This window comes from Hordeum vulgare, chromosome 5H, assembly GCF_904849725.1.
Source record: "Hordeum vulgare subsp. vulgare chromosome 5H, MorexV3_pseudomolecules_assembly, whole genome shotgun sequence".
NCBI lineage: Eukaryota > Viridiplantae > Streptophyta > Magnoliopsida > Poales > Poaceae > Hordeum > Hordeum vulgare.
This window is the reverse complement of record NC_058522.1, coordinates 241,610,809-241,634,445: the sequence shown is the minus strand read 5'-3', so window position 1 is coordinate 241,634,445 and position 23,637 is coordinate 241,610,809. Positions and strand designations below refer to the sequence as shown.

Below are 23,637 nucleotides of genomic sequence, written 5' to 3'. Positions count from 1 at the left end.
ATAGCTAAACTAACAAACACACAAAATAGTTTTCTGTTAAAGTTGTATGTAAATATGACAAGTTAGCATATTTAAATTGGCAAACACAACCTATGACATGCTTTTGTATCATGTATAATGAAAATGGCTATATGACATGCTTTTATATCATGTATAATGAAAATGGCTACAAGGTTTTGTATGAAACAACATCAAAAAGTGTCAATTAAGTTATTTTTTTCAGGCAATTAAGTGGTTAATAATATGACAAGTGGGTCAAAAAATGTGGCAAGTATGAACGGAAAAAAAGTTGACCGAACATGTCAACATGGGATCTAGTTTCGAAGAACTCGTCGCGAGAAAGTCAATGGTGAAAGCGGATCATCGATTGAATTAACGGTTTTGTAGATAAAACTTTTTGAATTTCAAACATCAAAGAAAATCTTGATGACATTCTTGCATGCATGTAGGAGTTTTCATTATACATTTATGATATCATTGCATGCATGCATGCATGAGAGAGATACTCCACGACACACTAATTTTGCATTAGATGAGTGATTAATAGGGTCTTAAATTTTGCATTGAAAAATGATTAACTAAGTCGCCGCACCGCAAGACGCGGGTGCGGCGCCGCTGTCTAGTGATGTCCTTCATGTTTTTAGAGTATCTCCAACCGTTGACGCACATTGTCTTTCATGTTCTTATAGTATCTCCACTCGTGCATCCAGGAGGCTTCCTATGCTATTTTTTCTATCACCGGTGTCCAAAAAACGACTCAGTCGCTCCTTAGGACGCCGAATTCCGCCGACTCGGTCTATTTTTTGACCCGACGATCCTAGGCGGAACGAAACGCACTCGGAGGAATTTGGAGGTTCTCGATGAAGGAAAAATGACGCGTAGGCCACGAGGTGTTCGGCGATGGACTCCGATGACGAGGAGGCGTTCACGACTCTGATGGAGGAGGAAGCCGAGGTCGACACCGATGACGAAGAGCACCTCATGATCCTCGTCGCTCTGGTCGGCCTGTTCGCGAAGAATGCAAAGCCACAACAAGGTGACTCGGCACCGGGCCACCGCAAGATCAAGCAGAGGCATCGAATGGAGGGCTATTGCTTGCTCTACGCCGGCTACTTCACCGACGCTCCACTACACGGCGATCCGAAACCGACAGGTGCATCAAGAACTGCAACACGATCTGGTGGAGCACCTATGAAGGCTCAAGGGCAACCCCTAGTTCGATGTGTTTAGTTTGTGTTTGAATTATGAGCTTGCTTCATTGAACTATTTGATTTGTATTGATTTTTGTTATGAACTATGTGATAAAAAATAGTTTTTTGTTGAATTTGTGCTGAAGTATGCCGATTTTGGGTCGATTTTGCGTCGTATTTGGGCCGAACTCGGCAACCGGGGGCAAACTTGGGGGGTCGGTTGGGAACCCGGGCCCCCCACGCCGAATATATCGTCGGTTGGCCCCCAATAAGCGCTATTTCAAGCCCTTGGGGGCGAACGGCTGGAGCTGCTCTTACCATCTACATTTCAGTTTTGACTTGTGATGCTGACTCACATCTTTCTACAGTTGTGATATTTCCCTCCATCGTGTATGTATGCAACTGCAGGAATCGACCAACAACACCAATGACCCTAATGACAATTGGACAATGGTGACAAAGGTATCGAAATTTTCTAATATGAAGTGTCAAATAAAAGGCAAATATGAAGCTCTTCCCATCATTCCTCAGATTTATTCTTGCCAATTTTCCTGTAGAACTACTACATTGTAGTCTTGAAATTAAATACCATTTTTATTATTTGTTATGCGGTTTCAAAACAATAGACCCTTAATATTTCTTTCATGTTCTAGACATGCGATTGATACTCGTGATGTGTGTTGGGTTTTCTATAAAGAGGAACGGGTAATCACGCAACAAAGTGGGTAAGTATTTCCCTTAATTATGAAACCAGGTTTATCAAACCAATAGGAATATCAATCCACAACCGTATTCACACGCTGCACACAAAAGAACAAACAACTTGCACCCAACACGGGCAAGAGGGTTGTCAATCCCCTTGGTCTCGTTATTTGCAAGCGAATGAGGTATGTAGATAATTGTAGATAATTATAAAATGCAAAATAAAATAAAAGTAAATAAATGAAGCAAAATATTGAAGGTTTTAGCAATATGTTGTGAATAGCCCCGGGGGGCATACCTTTCCCCAGTGGCATCTCTCATGAAAATGAGCATACGATGGGTAAAGAAATTACGGTTGGGCAATTGATAGAAGAGCGGATAGTTATGAAATTTTCACGGCAATGATTATGTAAATATAGGCACCACGTCCATAAACAAATAGACGACTCCTACCTACACCAATTACTATTACTTCACCTCAAGGGCACTTCTATGCTTGCCTCTCTACGTATTAAGTTCATGACAAACGAAGTAATGCTTGGAGTAAGATGACATGATGTAGACAAAGTAAACTCAACCAATATGAATAAAACCCATCGTTACCCTTAGTAGCAGCAACACAAAGATGACACTTGTCCCCTTCTATCACCGGGATATAGAAACTCGCGAGGTTGAACCTACTACAACGCACCTCTCTCACCGAAGAAACATCAATCTAGTTGGCCAAACTATTTCAATAGATCGAAGATAATTATGAAGCTATTATAATGATACACATAAGAATATTGTTATATATTAGTAAAGACTCAAATATTTATCATGAATAATCTGAACATAAACACACAATTCACCGGATCCCAACAAACGCATCGTACGAAAGAGTTACATCATATGGAGCAAAGCGAAGATGTGATGATCAATGTATTGAAGATCAAAGAGGGAGATGCCATCTAGGTACTGTCATGGACCAGTAGGTCTATGGTGAAATACTCACATATCACCATGAGGTAAGCAAGGTTGATGAAGAAGCCCTCCGTGATTGATCCCCCCTCCGACAGAGTGCCGGAACGGAGCTCTAGATGGCCTCCCATCAGAACAGAGACTTGTGACAACGTAAAAAGTGTTTGGGGACCTCCTCTGATGTTTTTAGGGTAAATCGGAATTTATAGGCCAGAGAACGGGGTCAGGGGAGCCACGAGGCGGCCACAAGCTACCAGGTCGCGCCCCTAGGTCGTGGCTAGATGGCTTGTGAGAGCCTCATGTGCCTCCCGACCTTCTTCCGATGCTCCAAAGTGTTCTTTTCGTCCAGAAAAAATTCACAAAAAGTTTCAGGTCCATTGGGCTTCGTTTGGTACTAGAACCTAAAAAGTGGAAAAACATGCAGAAGACTGCAATTGGCACTCGCACTAGGTCAATAGGTTAGTGCTCAAAAATAATGTAAATTGGTAGATAAATGCCTAAAAAGTGTTGTAAAATGATAAAATAACAACATGTAACAAACAACAATTATAGATACATTGGACATGTACCAGTGATCAATTAAGAAGAAACTTAGGTGAGGTAGGAACGCAAGTTTGCTATATTTCACAACACCAAAACAGAAGCACTATTGTTTTCTACCAAAAACTTATGTCCATGCCTTTGACATATTTTGAGATCATTTTAAGGAAATAGTTTTATTTACACCATCTTATTGGCGTGCCAATTTTCATAAATGAAAACTTCTAGCCTAGATACTATTCACGTGTACATACATTAATCCTTTACATTGACTTGTCATCTTTATTTGCGTGATGATCAGTTTATGAAGTATTTGAGAAAATTGTAGGAAAAAATCCACCATTAACTTTTAATCGGGGTCGTTTGCTCACGATTTAGGGATGGCGATGACGTCTCTAGACGAGTGTAGGATCGAAAGTATGTTTATAGGGGGTGATTAGACTACTTGACAAGATAAAAACTCAACCTTTTCCTAATTTTATGTGTGAGACAGTTTTAGCAATTATGACCAGTGAAGTACACCCTACACATGCACGTCTAAGAGTATAATAGTAGAAAGTAAAATATGCAAGTGTAAAGTAGAGGGTAAGGTAGGGAGATCAAATGGAAAGGTTGACATGACTATTTTTGGCATGGTTCCAATAGGTGGCGCTATCGTACGTCCATGTTAGTGGAGACGTCAACCCACGGAGGGTAACGACTGCGAGAGTCCACGGAAGGCTCCACCCACAAGGGGTCCACGAAGAAGCGTCCTTGTCTATTCCACCATGGCTTCCGTCCACACACGACTAGCCTCACTCACGGTAGATCTTCACAAAGTAGGCGATTTCCTTGCCCTTACAAACATCTTGGTTCAACTCCACAACATGAAGTAGGAGGCTCCCAAGCGACACTTAACCAATCTAGGAGGCACCACCCTCCAAAAGGTAATAGATGTGGTAGAACGATTAACTCCTTGCTCTTGTGCTTCAAAAGATAGTCTCCTCAACACTCAATCACTCTCTCTCATATTTGGCAGGGGTAGGAGAGATTGATCTTGTGTAAAGCAACTTGGGGAGGCTAGAAATCAAGGTTCAAATGGTTGGAATGGAATCTCTTGATCTCAACACATGAGTAGGTGGCTCTTTCTCGGAAAAATGGATCTGGCAAGTGTAAGTGTGTTTTGAGTGCTTCCTCTACGAATGAGAGGTAGGTGGAGGGGTATATATAGGCATCTCCCAAAATCCATCTGTTACAACATTATTACCCAACTCAGTGACACCGAAATGAATCTCGGTAGTACCAAGTTCCACTAAATGTGGCAACTTTTGAATTCTCAGTGAGACCGATATAGGACTCTAGGTGGTACCGATACAATGACCTAGAGTGGTTTCCAGATCTCCGTGAGACCGATTTCAAACTCGGAAATTCTGTTTTGTGAAATCTCCTCAACAGAAAATTGGTCACACAATCTCGGTGGCACCCATAGGAATGTTGGTTGTACCGAGATGGTAGGGTTTGGCATAGATTATATCAAGTGTAGAATAGGTAGGGCCGAATGAAAATTGTTAGTGGCATCGATTTTGCTAGTTTGGGTTTGGACAGAGATATTTTGTGGGATAATGGTGAGTATTTTTGGTGGCTACCTTGATGATCCACAAGTATAGGGGATCAATCGTAGTCCTTTCGATAAGTAAGAGTGTCGAACCCCACAAGGAGCAGAAGGCTCTGATAAACGGTTTTCAGCAAGGTAATAACTGCAAGCACTGAAAGTAGCGGTAACAAGTGATGGTGTAGTGAGGTGAAACGTAGCAGGTGAAAAGTAACAAGTAACAAGTAGTAGCAACGGTGCAGCAAAGTGGCCCAATCCCTTTTGTAGCAAGGGACAAGCCTGAACAGAGTCTTATAGGAGGAAAAACGCTCCCGAGGACACACGGGAATTTCTGTCATGCTAGTTTTCATCAAGTTCATATGATTCACGTTCGTTACTTTGATAGTTTGACATGTGGGTGGACCGGCGCTTGGGTACTGTTGGAAATATGCCCTAGAGGCAATAATAAATTAGTTATTATTATATTTCTTAGTTCATGATAATCGTTTATTATCCATGCTATAATTGTATTGATTGGAAACACAATACTTGTGTGGATACATAGACAAAACACTGTCCCTAGTAAGCCTCTAGTTGACTAGCTCGTTGATCAAAGATGGTCAAGGTTTCCTGGCCATAGGCAAGTGTTGTCACTTGATAACGGGATCACATCATTAGGAGAATCATGTGATGGACTAGACCCAAACTAATAGACGTAGCATGTTGATCGTGTCATTTTGTTGCTACTGTTTTCTGCGTGTCAAGTATTTGTTCCTATGACCATGAGATCATATAACTCACGGACACCTGAGGAATGCTTTGTGTGTATCAAACGTCGCAACGTAACTGGGTGACTATAAAGATGCTCTACAGGTATCTCCGAAGGTGTTCGTTGAGTTAGTATAGATCGAGACTGGGATTTGTCACTCCGTGTGACGGAGAGGTATCTCGGGGCCCACTCGGTAATACAACATCACACACAAGCCTTGCAAGCAATGTAACTTAATGTAAGTTGCGGGATTTTGTATTACGGAACGAGTAAAGAGACTTGCCGATAAACGAGATTGAAATAGGTATGCGGATACTAACGATCGAATCTCGGGCAAGTAACATACCGAAGGACAAAGGGAATGACATACGGGATTATACGAATCCTTGGCACTGAGGTTCAAACGATAAGATCTTCGTAGAATATGTAGGATCCAATATGGGCATCCAGGTCCCGCTATTGGATATTGACCGAGGAGTCTCTCGGGTCATGTCTACATAGTTCTCGAACCCGCAGGGTCTGCACACTTAAGGTTCGACGTTGTTTTATGCGTATTTGAGTTATATGGTTGGTTACCGAATGTTGTTCGGAGTCCCGGATGAGATCACGGACGTCACGAGGGTTTCCGGAATGGTCCGGAAACGAAGATTGATATATAGGATGACCTCATTTGGTTACCGGAAGGTTTTCGTGCATTACCGGAAAAGTTTCGGGCTCATCGGTAGTGTACCGGGAGTGCCGGGAGGGGTGCCGGGGACCATCGGGAGGGGTGTCACGCCCCAAGGGGTCTCATGGGCTATGGGAAGAGATAAACCAGCCCCTAGTGGGCTGGAATAAGTTCCCACTAAGGCCCATAAGGTTTGAGAAGGAAAAAACACAAGGTGGAAAGAGTTTCCAAGTGGGAAGGTGGAATCCTACTCCAAGTAGGATTGGAGTAGGACTCCTCCACCTCCAATTTCGGCCAAACCTTTGGGTTTTGAGGCTGCCTCCTCCCCTCCCTCCCACCTATATATACGGAGGTTTTAGGGCTGATTTGAGACGACTTTCTCACGGCTGCCCGACCACATACCTCCATAGTTTTTCCTCTAGATCACGTTTCTGCGGAGCTCGGGCGGAGCCCTGCTGAGACAAGATCATCACCAACCTCCGGAGCGCCGTCACGCTGCCGGAGAACTCTTCTACCTCTCCGTCTCTCTTGCTGGATCAAGAAGGCCGAGGTCATCGTCGAGCTGTACGTGTGCTGAACGCGGAGGTGCCGTCCGTTCGGTACTAGATCGTGGGACTGATCGCGGGATTGTTCGCGGGGCGGATCGAGGGACGTGAGGACGTTCCACTACATCAACCGCGATCTCTAATCGCTTCTGCTGTACGATCTACAAGGGTACGTAGATCGCTCATCTCCTCTCGTAGATGAACATCACCATGATAGGTCTTCGTGCGCGTAGGAAAATTTTTGTTTCCCATGTGACGTTCCCCAACAGTGGCATCATGAGCTAGGTTCATGCGTAGATGTCTTCTCGAGTAGAACACAAAAGGTTTTGTGGGCGGTGATGTGCGTTTTGCTGCCCTCCTTAGTCTTTTCTTGATTCCGCGGTATTGTTGGATTGAAGCGGCTTGGACCGACATTACTCGTACGCTTACGAGAGACTGGTTTCATCGTTACGAGTAACCCCCTTTGCTCAAAGATGACTGGCAAGTGACGGTTTCTCCAACTTTAGTTGAATCGGATTTGACCAAGGAGGTCCTTGGATGAGGTTAAATAGCAACTCATATATCTCCGTTGTGGTGTTTGCGTAAGTAAGATGCGATCCTACTAGATACCCCCGGTCACCACGTAAAACTTGCAACAACAAAATTAGAGGACGTCTAACTTGTTTTTGCAGGGTATGCTTGTGATGTGATATGGCCAACGATGTGATGTGATATATTGGATGTATGAGATGATCATGTTGTAATAGAAATATCGACTTGCACGTCGATGGTACGGCAACCGGAAGGAGCCATAGGGTTGTCTTTATAACTAACGTTTGTGCTTGCAGATGCGTTTACTATTTTTCTAGGACGTAGCTTTAGTAGTAATAGCATGAGTAGCACGACAACCCCGATGGAGACACGTTGATGGAGATCATGATGATGGAAATCATGGTGTGACGCCGGTGACAAGAAGATCGTGCCGGTGTTTTGGTGATGGAGATCAAGAAGCACGTGATGATGGCCATATCATGTCACTTATGAATTGCATGTGATGTTAATCCTTTTATGCACCTTATTTTGCTTAGAACGACGGTAGCATTATGAGGTGATCTCTCACTAAAATTTCAAGACGAAATTGTGTTCTCCCCGACTGTGCACTGTTGCTACAGTTCTTCGTTTCGAGACACCACGTGATGATCGGGTGTGATAGACTCAACGTTCACATACAACGGGTGCAAAACAGTTGCGCACGCGGAACACTCGGGTTAAGCTTGACGAGCCTAGCATGTGCAGACATGGCCTCGGAACACATGAGACCGAAAGGTCGAGCATGAATTGTATAGTTGATATGATTAGCATAGAGATGCTTACCACTGAAACTATTCTCGACTCACGTGATGATCGGACTTGAGATAGTGGATTTGGATCATGTACCACTCAAATGACTAGAGAGATGTACTTTTTGAGTGGGAGTTCTTAAGTAATATGATTAATTGAACTAATTGTCATGAACATAGTCTAATGGTATTTGCGAATTACGATGTAGCTTGCGCTATAGCTCTACTGTTTTTATATGTTCCTAGAGAAAATTTAGTTGAAAGTTGATAGTAGCAAACTTTGCAGACTGAGTCTGTAAAACCGAGGATTGTCCTCGTTGCTGCACAGAAGGCTTATGTCCTTAATGCACCACTCGGTGTGCTGCACCTCGAGCGTCGTCTGTGGATGCTGTGAACATCCGACATACACGTTTCTGATTACTACACAATAGTTCAGTGCAAGATACTTAATGGCTTAGAAGCAAGGCGCCGAAAACGTTGTAAAACGTCACGGAACATAAGTGATGTTCTAAAGAGATGAAATTGTGATTTCATGCTTGTGCCCTTGTTAAGAGGTACGAGACCTCCAACAAGATTCTTTGTCCACAAAGTAAAAGAGAAAAGCTCAATCGATGAGCGTGTGCTCAGATTGTTTGAGTACGACAATCACTTGAATCAAGTGGGAGTTAATCTTCCAGATGAGATGGTGATGGTTCTCCAAAAGACACTGCCACCAAGCTGTGAGAGCTTCGTGATGAACTATAACATATTGAGGATAGATACAATGATCCTTGAGCGATTCGTGATGTTTGACACTGCGAAAGTAGAAATCAAGAAGGAGCGTCAATAGTTGATGGTTTGTAAAACCACTAAGTTTCAAGAAAGGCAAGGGCTAGAAGGGATACTTCGTGAAACGGCAAAACAGTTGCTGCACTAATGAAGAGACCCAATATTAAACCCAAACCCGAGACTAAGTGCTTCCGTAATGAGGGGAACAATCACTGAGGCGGAGCAACTCAAGATACTTGGTAGATAAGATGGCTGGCAAAAGTCGAAAGAAGTGTATTTGATATACATGATGTTGATGTGTACTTTACTAGTACTCCTAGTAGCACGAGGGTATTGGATACCGGTTCAGTTGCTAAGTGATTAGTGACGCGAAATGAAAGCTACGGCATAAACGGAGACTAGCTAAAGGCGAGGTGACGATACGTGTTGGAAGTGTTTCCAAGATTGATATGATCAAACGTCGCACGCTCCCTCTATCATCGGGATTGGTGTTAAACCTAAATAATTGTTATTTCGTGCTTGCGTTAAACATGAACATGATTGGATCGTGTTTATTGCAATACGATTATTCATTTAAAGAGAATAATGGTTACTCTATTTTCTTGAATAATCACCTTCAATGGTTTATTGAATCTCGATCGTAGTGTTACACATGTTCATGATATTGGTGCCAAAAGATACGAGTTGATGATGATAGTACCACTTACTTGTGGCACTGCCGCTTAAGTCATGTTAGTATAAATTGCATGAAGAGGCTCCATGCTGATGGATCTTTGTACTCACCTGATTTCGAATCACTAGTGACATGCAAATCATACCACATGAGCAAGGCCTTGTTTTCATTGAGATGAAATAAGATAGTAACTTGTTGAAAGTGATACATTTTGATGTATGCAGTCCAATGGGTGCTGAGGCACGTAGTGGATATCATTATGTTCTTACTTCACTGACGATTTGAGTAGATACAGGAGTATTTACTTAATGAATCACAAGTCTGAAATGTTGAAAAGTTCAATTCCGTTTCAGAGTGAAGTTCGTCGTAACAAGAGGATAAACTGTCTACGATATGATCATGGAAATGAATATCTGAGTTATGAGTTTTGGTACGCAGTTAAGACAATGTGGAAATTGTTTCGCAGTTCATGCCACCTGGAACATCATAGTGTGATGATGTGTCTGAACGTCATAGCCACGCACTATTTGGTATGGTGCATACTATGATGTCTCTTATCGAATTACCACTATCGTTTATGGGTTATGCATTAGAGACAACCGCACTCACTTTAAATAGGGCACCGCGTATTTCCGTTGAGATGACACAGTATAGACTGAGGTTTAGAGAAATCTAAACTGTCGTTTCTTGAAAGTTTGGAGCTTCGACACTTATGTGAAAAAGTATCAGTCTGATAAGCTCGAACCCAAAGCGGATAAATGCATCTTCATAGGATATCCAAAACAGTTGGGTACATCTCCTATCTCAGATCCGAAAGCAAAGTGTTTGTTTCTAGAAACGGATCCTTTCTCGAGGAAAGGTTTCTCTCGAAAGAATTGAGTGGGAGGGTAGTAGAACTTGATGAGGTTATTGAACCATCACTTCAACCAGTGTGTAGCAGGGTGCAGGAAGTTGTTCCTGTGGCGCCTACACCAATTGAAGTGGAAGCAGATGATGGTGATCATCAAGCATCGGATCAAGTTACTACAAGCCTCGTAGGTTGACAAGGTCGCATACTACTACAGAGTGGTACGGTAACCCTGTCTTGGAGGTCATGTTGTTGAGCAACAGTGAACCTACGAGTTATGGAGAAAGCGATGGTGGGCCCAGATTCTGACAAATGGCTGGAAGCCATGAAATCCGAGAGAGGATCCATGTATAAAACAAAGTGTAGACTTTGAAAGAACTACTTGATGGTCATAAGACTATTGAGTAAAGATGGATCCTTAAAAGAAGACAGACGATGATGGTGATAAGTCACTATTAAGAAAAGCTCGACTTGTCGCAAAGATGTTTTCGACAAGATCAAACAGTTGACTATGATGAGACTTTCTCACTCGTAGCGATGCTAAAGGTCTGTTGGAATTATGTTAGTTGTTGATGCATTATTTATGAAATATTGCACGTAGGATGTCAAAACATTGTTTTCTCGACGGTTTCCTTGAGCAAACATTGTATGTGATACAACCAGAAGGTTTTGACGATCCTAAAGATACTAACAAGTATGCAAGCTCCAGTGATCCTTCAATGGACTGGTGCAAGCATCTCGGAGTTGGAATATACACTTTGATGAGATGATCAAAGATTTTGGGTTTGTACAAGGTTTATGAGAAACTTGTATTTCCAAAGAAGTGAGTGGGAGCACTATAGAATTTCTGATAGGTATATGTGGTTGACATATTGTGGATCAGAAGTAATGTAGAATTTCTGTAAAGCATACAAGGTTGTTTGAAAGAAGTTTTCAAAGGAGTACCTGGATTACGCTACTTAAACGTTGAGCATCAAAGATCTATGGAGATAGATCGAAAGCGCTTAATAGAAGTTTCAACAAGATGCATGCCTTGACAAGTTTTTGAAAGAGTTCAAAATAGACCAGCAAAGAAGGAGTTCTTGGTTGCGTTGTGAGGTGTGAATTTGAGTAAGACTCAAAACCCGACCACGGCAGAATAAAGAGAATAGACGAAGGTCGTCTTCTATGCCTTAGCCGTAGAATCTAAAGTATGCCATACTGTATACCGCACCTGAAGTGTGCCTTGACTCAAAGTATGTTGAGAGGTACAGAGAGTGATCCATGATTGAATCACTAGCAGCAGTCGAAATTTATCCTTAGTAACTAATGGACTAAGGAATTTTTCTCGATTATGGAGGTGGTTAAAGAGTTCGTCGTAAAGGGTTACGTCGATGCAAGCTTTGACACTAATCCGAATAACTATGAGTAGTGAAACGGATTCGTATAGTAGAGTAGATATTTGGAGTATTTCCGAATAGCACGTAGTAGCAGCATCTATAAGATGACATAAAGATTTGTAAAGAACGCACGGATCTGAAAGTTTCAGAACCGTTGACTAAAACCTCTCTCACGAGCAAGACGTGATCAGACCCCATAACTATATGGGTGTTGGATTCGTTGGAATCACATGGTGATGTGAACTAGATTATTGACTCTAGTGCAAGTGGGAGACTGTTGGAAATATTCCCTAGAGGCAATAATAAATTAGTTATTATTATATTTCTTAGTTCATGATAATCGTTTATTATCCATGCTATAATTGTATTGATTGGAAACACAATACTTGTGTGGATACATAGACAAAACACTGTCCCTAGTAAGCCTCTAGTTGACTAGCTCGTTGATCAAAGATGGTCAAGGTTTCCTGGCCATAGGCAAGTGTTGTCACTTGATAACGGGATCACATCATTAGGAGAATCATGTGATGGACTAGACCCAAACTAATAGACGTAGCATGTTGATCGTGTCATTTTGTTGCTACTGTTTTCTGCGTGTCAAGTATTTGTTCCTATGACCATGAGATCATATAACTCACGGACACCTGAGGAATGCTTTGTGTGTATCAAACGTCGCAACGTAACTGGGTGACTATAAAGATGCTCTACAGGTATCTCCGAAGGTGTTCGTTGAGTTAGTATAGATCGAGACTGGGATTTGTCACTCCGTGTGACGGAGAGGTATCTCGGGGCCCACTCGGTAATACAACATCACACACAAGCCTTGCAAGCAATGTAACTTAATGTAAGTTGCGGGATTTTGTATTACGGAACGAGTAAAGAGACTTGCCGATAAACGAGATTGAAATAGGTATGCGGATACTAACGATCGAATCTCGGGCAAGTAACATACCGAAGGACAAAGGGAATGACATACGGGATTATACGAATCCTTGGCACTGAGGTTCAAACGATAAGATCTTCGTAGAATATGTAGGATCCAATATGGGCATCCAGGTCCCGCTATTGGATATTGACCGAGGAGTCTCTCGGGTCATGTCTACATAGTTCTCGAACCCGCAGGGTCTGCACACTTAAGGTTCGACGTTGTTTTATGCGTATTTGAGTTATATGGTTGGTTACCGAATGTTGTTCGGAGTCCCGGATGAGATCACGGACGTCACGAGGGTTTCCGGAATGGTCCGGAAACGAAGATTGATATATAGGATGACCTCATTTGGTTACCGGAAGGTTTTCGTGCATTACCGGAAAAGTTTCGGGCTCATCGGTAGTGTACCGGGAGTGCCGGGAGGGGTGCCGGGGACCATCGGGAGGGGTGTCACGCCCCAAGGGGTCTCATGGGCTATGGGAAGAGATAAACCAGCCCCTAGTGGGCTGGAATAAGTTCCCACTAAGGCCCATAAGGTTTGAGAAGGAAAAAACACAAGGTGGAAAGAGTTTCCAAGTGGGAAGGTGGAATCCTACTCCAAGTAGGATTGGAGTAGGACTCCTCCACCTCCAATTTCGGCCAAACCTTTGGGTTTTGAGGCTGCCTCCTCCCCTCCCTCCCACCTATATATACGGAGGTTTTAGGGCTGATTTGAGACGACTTTCTCACGGCTGCCCGACCACATACCTCCATAGTTTTTCCTCTAGATCACGTTTCTGCGGAGCTCGGGCGGAGCCCTGCTGAGACAAGATCATCACCAACCTCCGGAGCGCCGTCACGCTGCCGGAGAACTCTTCTACCTCTCCGTCTCTCTTGCTGGATCAAGAAGGCCGAGATCATCGTCGAGCTGTACGTGTGCTGAACGCGGAGGTGCCGTCCGTTCGGTACTAGATCGTGGGACTGATCGCGGGATTGTTCGCGGGGCGGATCGAGGGACGTGAGGACGTTCCACTACATCAACCGCGATCTCTAATCGCTTCTGCTGTACGATCTACAAGGGTACGTAGATCGCTCATCTCCTCTCGTAGATGAACATCACCATGATAGGTCTTCGTGCGCGTAGGAAAATTTTTGTTTCCCATGTGACGTTCCCCAACAGGTACTGCTCTTACTTGGACAAGCATACCACTTATGATTAACCCCTCTCGTAAGCATCCGCAACTACGAAGGAAGAATTAAGACAAAGTCTAACCATAGCATTAAACTAGTGGATCCAAATCAGCCCCTTACGAAGCAACACATAGACTGGGGTTTAAGCTCCCGTCACTCTAGCAACCCATCATCTACTTACTACTCCCCAATGCCTTCCTCTAGGCCCAAATAATGGTGAAGTGTTATGTAGTCGACGCTCACATAACACCACTAGAGGAAAAACAACATACAACATATCAAATCACCGAACGAATACCAAATTCACATGACTACTATTAGCATGACTTATCCCATGTCCTCAGGAACAAAAGTAACTACTCACAAAGCAAAATCATATTCATGACCAGAGAGGTAATGAGTAGCATCAAGGATCTGAACATAAACTCTTCCACCAAGTAATCCAACTAGCATCAACTACAAAGAGTAATCAACACTACTAGCAACCTTACAAGTACCAATCGGAGTCGCGAGACGGAGATTGGTTACAAGTGATGAACTAGGGTTTGGAGATGAGATGGTGTTGATGAAGATGTTGATGGAGACGAGTCCCCTCCGATGAGAGGAGTTTTGGTGATGATTATGGCGACAATTTCCCCCTCCGGGAGGGAAGTTTCCCCAGCAGGATCGTCCTGCCGGAGCTCTAGATTGGTTCTGCTCAAGTTCCGCCTCGTGGTGGCGGCGCCTCCTCGAAAAAGCTCCGCCTTGATTTTTTTTTTCCGGACGAAACCCTTCATATAGCAGAAGAGGGGGGCTAGTTGGCCACCAGGGTGCCCACAAGCCCTGTAGCCGCGGCCAGGGGGGCAGGCCGCGGCTACCAGGCTTGTGGGGCCGTGGCAGCTCCCCTATGGCACTTCTTTCGCCCAGTATTTTTTATATATTCCCAAAAAATTCCACGTAGATTTTTAGGGCATTTGGAGTTGCGCAGAATAGAGGACTCAGACTTGCTCCTTTTCCAGTCCAGAATTCCAGCTGTCGGTATTCTCCCTCTTCAAATAAACCTTCCAAAATAAGGGAGAAAAGGCATATGTATGGTACCACAAAGTATAATAACAGTCCATAAAGCGATAAATATCAACATGAAAGCATGATGCAAAATGGACGTATCAACTCCCCCAAGCTTAAACCTCGCTTGTCCTCAAGCGAAAACCAAGATCATAAACATGTCCACATGTTTAGGGATGAAGGTTTCGATAAAACATAATACAAACATGAGGGCATCATGATCACACATAGAACAACAATACATCATAAAGATTCTTATGGGAAAGTAACAATTCCTTCACAAAGCAAAGTATGAATCAAAAACCTTACCGAGAAGTAGCCAACAACAGTCCATAGTCATTGAAGAAATTGCAATTTATCATAACATCAGAAAGAGGCAAATAAGAGCTTGTAAAGCAAATCCACATACTCAATCGTCTCTTTTGTTTTCCACAATTGTTACAATTCACGTGGTACTCATGGTATCAAAGTTTCAGTTGGACACAGAGAAAGATAGGGGCTTATAATTTTGCCTCCCAACCATTTACCTCAAGGGTAAAGTCAACAATAATAAAGCATAAGTACTCATCTCCAAGTTGATATATGAATATAGATCTTTCCCTAGCATATGACGTTCACCAAGATGAAGACGTAATAGGGAATTGGTGTTGATCACCATGACTTTCACAAGGACAAAAGTAAAGGTACAAGATAGTCCCTTCGTAGAGGGAAGCAGAGGTTGTCATGCGCTTCTAAGGTTTGGATATACGACCTCTTAGTGTAAAGGAACATCACTTTATATTGCCCCTGTGATAAAGAACTTTATTATGCAGTCTGTCGCTTTTATGTCTTCCTCATCACAGGTTCGTACAAAGCTTATTTTCCACACACTAATAAATCATACATACTTTAGATAACAACTTTTTATTGCTTGCACCGATGACAACTTACTTGAAGGATCTTACGCAATCCATAGGTAGGTATGGTGGACTCTCATGGCAAAACTGGGTTGAAGGTTCATGGATGCACAAGTAGTATTTCTACTTAGTATGGAAGTTTTGGCTAATATGAGGTGGAAGCAATCGTCACATGCTAAGGGATCTCTAGACATATAACATTGTTTGGAACCAAGCAAACACAATTCATTATGTTGTCTTCCTTGTCCAACATCTACTTCTAAGCATGTAATAGTTTGGTGAGTGCTCACAATTATAGAAAGTGTCTAAGATGATATATTTATATGTGAACCTCTCTTTCCTTATTACTTCTTATTAATTGCAACAATGACTGGGGTCTATGTTGGTCTATTCTCAACAAGTTTCAATCATCATACTTGTTATATGTGAAGCTATCACTTTCCATAAGATCATCTCATGATCTTTCATGCTATCGTTCTTTTCATACTTTTGATCACGGCACAAAACAAAGCCCTTAACTAAGATACTCTTTATTATATAGCTCGCAAGCTCGAATACATCGGGGGAGACACAAGGCAAAAGACTCAAACTAAACACTAAAGACTTATCCCACTAAGAGAAGAAAGTAAAAACTGAAAAAGAAAGAACTAAAACAAAGGTAAAAGAAAAAGATATAAAGGTGATACGATACCAGGGCGACTCCCTCAAGCTTGGAAAAATCCAAGGGGATTGCCCATACCAATGCTCAGTTGTCTTCCTTTGGTGGTGGCGGAGGAGTTGTTGCAGAGGTCTTGAGCTTGTCTAATTTCCACTTGAGCATGAAATTCCGCTCTCTCAGATAATCATTTTCCTCCTCAAGCTTCAACACCCTTTGACAAAGTTCCTGCTTACTCTCCTGCAAGAAATGAGAAGGGATAAACAAGTTCTTAGGCTTCTTCCTTGAGTCAGGGAGGCTCGACTTCTTGAACTCCACATGAGTGCGTCCAGGTTGAGGTAGAGGAGCCTCCTCTTCATCGGAACTCGTTTGTTCCTTCCCCTTGGGATCATAGTCCTCTTACTCATCAGTGGTCCAGCCATATGGTTCCAAGTCCCCATAGACCTTGGGGTTAGCAAGGTAATCAGCCACATAGCTCTCCCCCTGTGAATCTTGAGAAGACATCTTGACCTAGATCTGCGGCAGAAAATAGGCTCGAAACAAAAAACAGAGGAAAACTGCGCGATACGGAGATCAAAACCCTCGGGCGTATATATAATGATTTTTTTGGACGAGAAGGAGTGCTTCGCAAGAAAACGGAGTCCGGGAGGCACACGAGGTGCCCACAAGCACTGTAGCCGCGACCAGGGGGAGGCCGCGGCTACCAAGCTTGTGGCCGCCTCGTGCGCTCTCCGGACTGCTTTTTATTTTTCTATTTTTCCATAAATTCCAAAACGAAGAAAATTTCCTACTGGAAAAGTTTTGGAGTCCAATTACTTACCGAAACACATACCTCTTCGTTTTCAGAGTCTGAAACAGGCCGATAAACATCCCTTACGTACTCCTCTCGAGTTATGATATTGATGATATTGCTCTCAACATTTATGGGAGTACCAGAGATATAATGCTTGATTCTTTGCCCATTTACCACTCTAGGAAAATTACCTTATGTGTTATTGATTTTGATGGCATCAGAACGATATACTTCCTCGACAACGTAGGGACCTTCCCATTTAGAGAGAAGCTTGCCTGCGAAGAATCTTAAGCGAGAATTGTATAGCAGGACATAATCACCTACATTGAACTCACGTTTTTGTATTCTTTTATCGTGCCATCTCTTAACCTTTTCCTTGAACAACTTGGCATTCTCATATGCCTGGGCCCTCCATTCATCTAATGAGCTGATATCAAACAACCGCTTCTAACCGGCAAGTTTGAAATCGAGGTTGAGCTCTTTGATTGCCCAATAAGCTTTGTGTTCTAGCTCAAGAGGTAAATGACAGGCCTTACCGTAAACCATTTTATACGGCGACATGCCCATGGGATTCCAGTCCTATAAGCCCATAGTGCATCGTCAAGTTTGCTAGACCAATTCTTTCGAGATCTATTGACAGTCTTTTGTAAGATCAATTTGATCTCCCTATTACTCAACTCCACTTGACCACTAGACTGAGGATGATAAGGAGATGCAACTCTATGTTGACATCATACTTAGCGAGCATATTGCGGAAAACACCATGAATGAAGTGTGAACCGCCATCAGTCATCAGATATCTAGGGACTCCAAATCTTGGGAAAATGACTTCTTTAAGCATCTTAATAGAGGTGTGGTGATCAACATTTCTAGTGGGGATAGATTCTACCCACTTACTGACGTAATCAACAGCAACTAAGATGTGAGTATACCCATTGGAATTCGGGAAGGGTCCCATATAATCAAAGCCCCAAACATCAAATGGTTCAATGACAAGTGAATAGTTCATAGGCATTTCCTGACGTTTACTGATGTTCCCTATTCTTTGGCATTCGTCACAAGACAAGACAAACTTACGGGCATCCTTGAAGAGAGTGGGCCAATAGAAACCTGATTGCAATACCTTATGAGCAATTCTATCTCCAGCATGGTGCCCTCCGTAGGCTTTGGAATGATACTTCTGTAGGATCTGTTCATGTTCATGTTCAGGCACACAACGTCTAATAACACCATCTACTCCTTCCTTATAAAGGTGAGGATCATCCCAAAAGTAGTGTCTCAAATCAAAGAAGAATTTCTTCTTTTGCTGGTAGGTGAAACTGGGTGGTATGTATTTGGCTACGATATAGTTTGCGTAATCAGCATACCACGGTGCACTATGTGAAGTGCGGATGACATTCAATTGCTCATCGGGAAAGTTGTCATCAATAGGTCGTGGGTCATCAAGGATATTCTCTAGCCTGGACAAGTTATCTGCTACAGGGTTATCAGCACCCTTTCGGTCAACAACGTGCAAATCAAATTCATGTAGCAGGAGAACCCATCTGATTAGCCTAGGCTTAGCATTCTTCTTCTCCATAAGGTACTTAATAGCAGCATGATCAGAGTGAATAATGACTTTGGAGTCAACTATATAAGATCTGAACTTTTCACATGCAAACACGACTGCTAAAAATTCCTTGTCCGTAGTGGCATAGTTTCTTTGGGCACTGTCTAGAGTTTTACTAGCGTAGTGAATGACATTCAACTTCTTGTCAACTCTTTGTCCTAGAACAACACCAACAACATAATCACTAGCATCACACATGATTTCAAAGGGCAAGTTCCAATCAGGTGGTTGAACAATAGGTGCGGTTATCAAGGCCTTCTTAAGTATTTCGAAAGCTTCCTCACAATCCTCATAAAAAACAAAAGGAACATCCTTCTGCAAGAGATTGGTAAGAGGCCTAGAAATCTTAGAGAAGTCTTTAATGAACCTTCTATAGAAACCAGCATGACCTAGGAAACTTCGTATACCTCTGATATCTATGGGGCAAGGCATTTTTTCAATTGCATCAACCTTAGCCTTATCAACTTCAATGCCTTTCTCAGAGATTTTGTGTCCTAAGACGATGCCTTCATTAACCATGAAGTGGCACTTCTCCCAATTCAAGACGAGGTTGGTATCTTTGCATCTCTGTAAGAATCGATCAAGGTTGCTGAGGCAATCGTCAAAGGAAGAACCGTAAACGGAGAAATCATCCATGAAAACCTCAACAATCTTTTCACAAAAGTCAGAGGATATTGCCATCATACATCTTTGAAAGGTGGCAGGTGCATTGCATAAGCCAAAAAGGCATAAGTCTATAAGCAAAGGTACCGAAGGGGCAAGTGAAAGTGGTTTTCTCCTGATCAGATTGTGCAACAGGTATTTGCGAGAAACCTGAATAACCGTCTAGAAAGCAGAAGTGTGTGTGTTTAGATAGCCTTTCTAGCATTTGGTCGATAAACGACAAAGGATAATGGTCTTTCCTGGTTGCCTTGTTCAGTTTCCGGAAGTCTATCACCATCCTATAGCCAGTAATAATCCTTTGTGGGATTAGTTCATTCTTATCATTAGGAACGACGGTGATACCTCTCTTCTTAGGTACGCAATGTACCGGACTTACCCAATCACTATGAGCAACAGGATAAATGATTCCTGCTTCCAGAAGCTTTAATATTTCTTTTCTCACAACCTCTTTCATCCTAGGATTTAACCTCCGTTGATGATCAGCAACTGGCTTAGAATCAGGATCGGTTTTAATCTTGTGTTGACATAGAGTGGGACTAATACCCTTAAGATCATCAAGAGTATATCCAATAGCAGCACGGTGCTTCCTCAAAGTTTATAATAACTTATTCTCTTCGTGATTCGAGAGGTGAGCACTAATAATAACAGGATATATCTCCTTCTCATCAAGATAGGCATACTTAAGTGTATCTGGTAACTGTTTTAGCTCGAACACGGGATCACCCTTTGGTGGGGGAGGATCCCCAAGCAGTTCAACAGGCAGATTATTCTTAAGAATAGGATATTCTTCTAAAACAATTTTATCTATCTCATCTCTTTCATCCATATGCATATCATTTTCATGCTCAAGCAGATATTTCTCTAAAGGATCTGTAGGAGCCACGACAATAGAGGCAAGAGCAATGATTTCATCCCTACCAAATGACTCTTTTTCATGGGGTTGTCTTCCAAACTAGAAGAAGTTAAATTCATGAGACACACCCTCGAAACTAACAGTGACAGTCTGTTTAACGCAATCAATATGAGCATTGACAGTGTTGAGAAAGGGTCTACCAAATATGATGGGATAAAAGCTATCTTGTGCAGTAGCAAGGACGAGGAAATGAGTAGGATACTTCGTCTTACCACACAAGACTTCTACATCTCTCACAATTCCCACAGGGCACATAGTGTCTCTATTAGCTAGCGTAATAGTGACATCAATGGGTTCTAACTCAGAAGGTGCAATCTCATCTTTGATTTCATCATATAGGGACCGGGGTATTGCACTAACACTAGCATCCATATCACATAAACCATGATAACAGTGATCTCCTATCTTGACAGAAACAACGGGCAGGCCAACTATAGGTTTGTATTTGTCTTTTGCGTGAGGTTCAGCAATTCTAGCGGAGTCCCCACAGAATTTGATAACATGCCCGTCTATGTCTTCGGCTAAGAGATCTTTGATAATAGCAACACTAGGTTCAACTCTAATTTCCTCAGGGGGTGCAAGTGGTCTAATGTAACCCCTACGTATCACAGTTGGAGCTTTAGAATAATCCTTTTTCCTAGCAGGGTAAGGTGGTTTCTCAGTGTAGGCACAAGGAACAATAGGATCATTATAGACAATGACTTTCTCTTCAACTAGATTGGGTTTAACTATGTTGACTTATATAGTAGGATGATACTTAAACCACTTCTCTTTGGGAAGATCAATATGAGCAGCAAAAGATTCACAAAGAGAAGCTACTATCTCATAGTCAAGTCCATACTTAGCGCTAAAATCTCTCGAAGTATTTGTTTCAACAAAATATTTAACGCAATCAAACTGGAAATTCATACCTGACTCCTTACCTTCTTCAAGCTCCCAATCTTCAGAGTTACGTTTGATTCTTTCCAATAAATTCCACTTGTGGTCAATATCCTTCCTCATAAAAGAACCGGTACAAGAAGTGTCAAGCATGGTACGATCTTCATGGGAAAGGTGAGCATAAAAGTTTTGAGTGATAATTTCTCTCGAGAGCTCATGATTGGGGCATGAATATAGCATTGATTTAACCCTCCCCCAAGCTTGTGCTATGCTTTCCCTGTCACGAGACCAAAAGTTATAAATATAATTCCGATCATGATGTACTAATGCATAGGATAAAACTTTTGATGAAATTCCAATTTCAATCGATTGTAGTCCCATGATCCAGTATCATCACATAGCCTATACCATGCCAACGCCTTATCCTTCAAAGATAAAAGGAAAGACTTTCTTCTTTACCTCATCCTCGGGCAAACCTGCTGATACTTCTCCGTCGTATCTATATTTTTTTATTGTTTCATGCACATATTCTACAACTTTCATATACTTTTGGCAACTTCTTATACTATTTTTGGGACTAACATATTGATCCAGTGCCCAGTGCCAGTTCCTGTTTGTTGCATGTTTTTTGTTTCGCAGAATATCCATACCAAACAAAGTCCAAACGTAATAAAAACTTACGGGGATTTTTTTTGGAATATTTATGATTTTTGGGAAGAAGAATCAACGTGAGGCGATGCACGGAGTGCCCACAAGCCCTGTCGCTGCGGCCAGGGGGTGGGCCTGCGGCAGGCAGGCTTGTGGCCACTCCTTAAGGCGGTTGGAGCCCTTCTTTCGCTGCAAGAAAGATAATATCTGTAAGAAAATCTTGTTATAATTTCAGCCCAATCAGAGTTACGAATCTCCAAGAATTTAGGAAACGGTGAAACGCAGAATCTGAGAGCGCAGAAACAGAAGGACACAGAGAGAGATATCCAATCTCGGAGGGGCTCTCGCCCCTTCGCCGCCATGGAGACCATGCGCCAGAGGGGAAACCCTTCTCCCATCTAGGGAGGAGGTCAAGGAAGAAGAAGAAGGAGGGGGCTCTCTCCCCCTCTCTCCCGGCGGCGCCGGAACGCCGCCCGGGACATCATCGTGTCACGGCGATCTACACCAACACCTCCGTCATCTTCACCAACATCTCCATCATCTTCCCCCATCTATATTCAGCGGTTCACTCTCCCGCAACCCGCTGTACCCTCTACTTGAACATGGTGCTTTATGCTACATATTATTATCCAATGATGTGTTGCTATCCTATGATGTCTGAGTAGATTATCGTTGTCCTATCGGTGATTGATGAATTGCTATGATTGGTTTAATTTGCTTGTGGTTATGTTGCTGTCATTTGGTGCCCATCATATGATCGCACGCGTGTAGCACACCATAGGGTTAGTTGTATGTTGATAGGACTATGTATTGGCAGGCTAGAGTGACAGAAGCTTCAAACCTAGCATATAAATTGATGCATATGGGATTGAAGGGGCACCAATATATCTTATTGCTATGGTTGGGTTTTACCTTAATGAACGTTAGTAGTTGCGGACGCTTGCTAATAGTTCCAATCATAAGTGCATAGAATTCCAAGTAAGGGATGACATGCTAGCAGAGGCCTCTCCCACATAATACTTGCTATCGATCTAGTAACGTAGTCAATTGCTTAGGGAGAATTCCGCAACTCCTACCACCACTTTTCCACACTTGTTAGACACTCGTAGTTGTTTCTTTATCTAACCAGTCCCTAGTTTTATTTATGTGTTCTTTACTTTCTTGCAAGCCTATCCTATCACTTCTACAAAGTACTTCTAGTTTCATACTTGTTCTAGGTAAAGCGAACGTAAAGTGTGCGTAGAGTTGTATCGGTGGTCGATAGAACTCGAGGGAATATTTGTCCTACCTTTAGCTCCTCGTTGGGTTCGACACTCTTACTTATCGGGAAAGGCTACAATTGATCCCCTATACTTGTGGGTTATCAAGACCTTTTTCTGGCGCCGTTGCGGGGGAGCAATAGCGTGGGGTGAATATCCTCGTGTGTGCTTGTTTGCTTTATCACTAAGTAGATTTATTTGCTGTTCTAAGTTGTTCTCTATCTTTAGTTATGGATATGGAACACGAAATA

General features: G+C 42.5%; 1 pseudogene; it reads left to right on the top strand.

The window, feature by feature from the left end:
• The first annotated feature begins 900 nt into the window (after nt 1–900).
• The window catches only part of LOC123396549, a 142,170-nt pseudogene continuing 119,433 nt past the window's right edge, over nt 901–23,637 (top strand).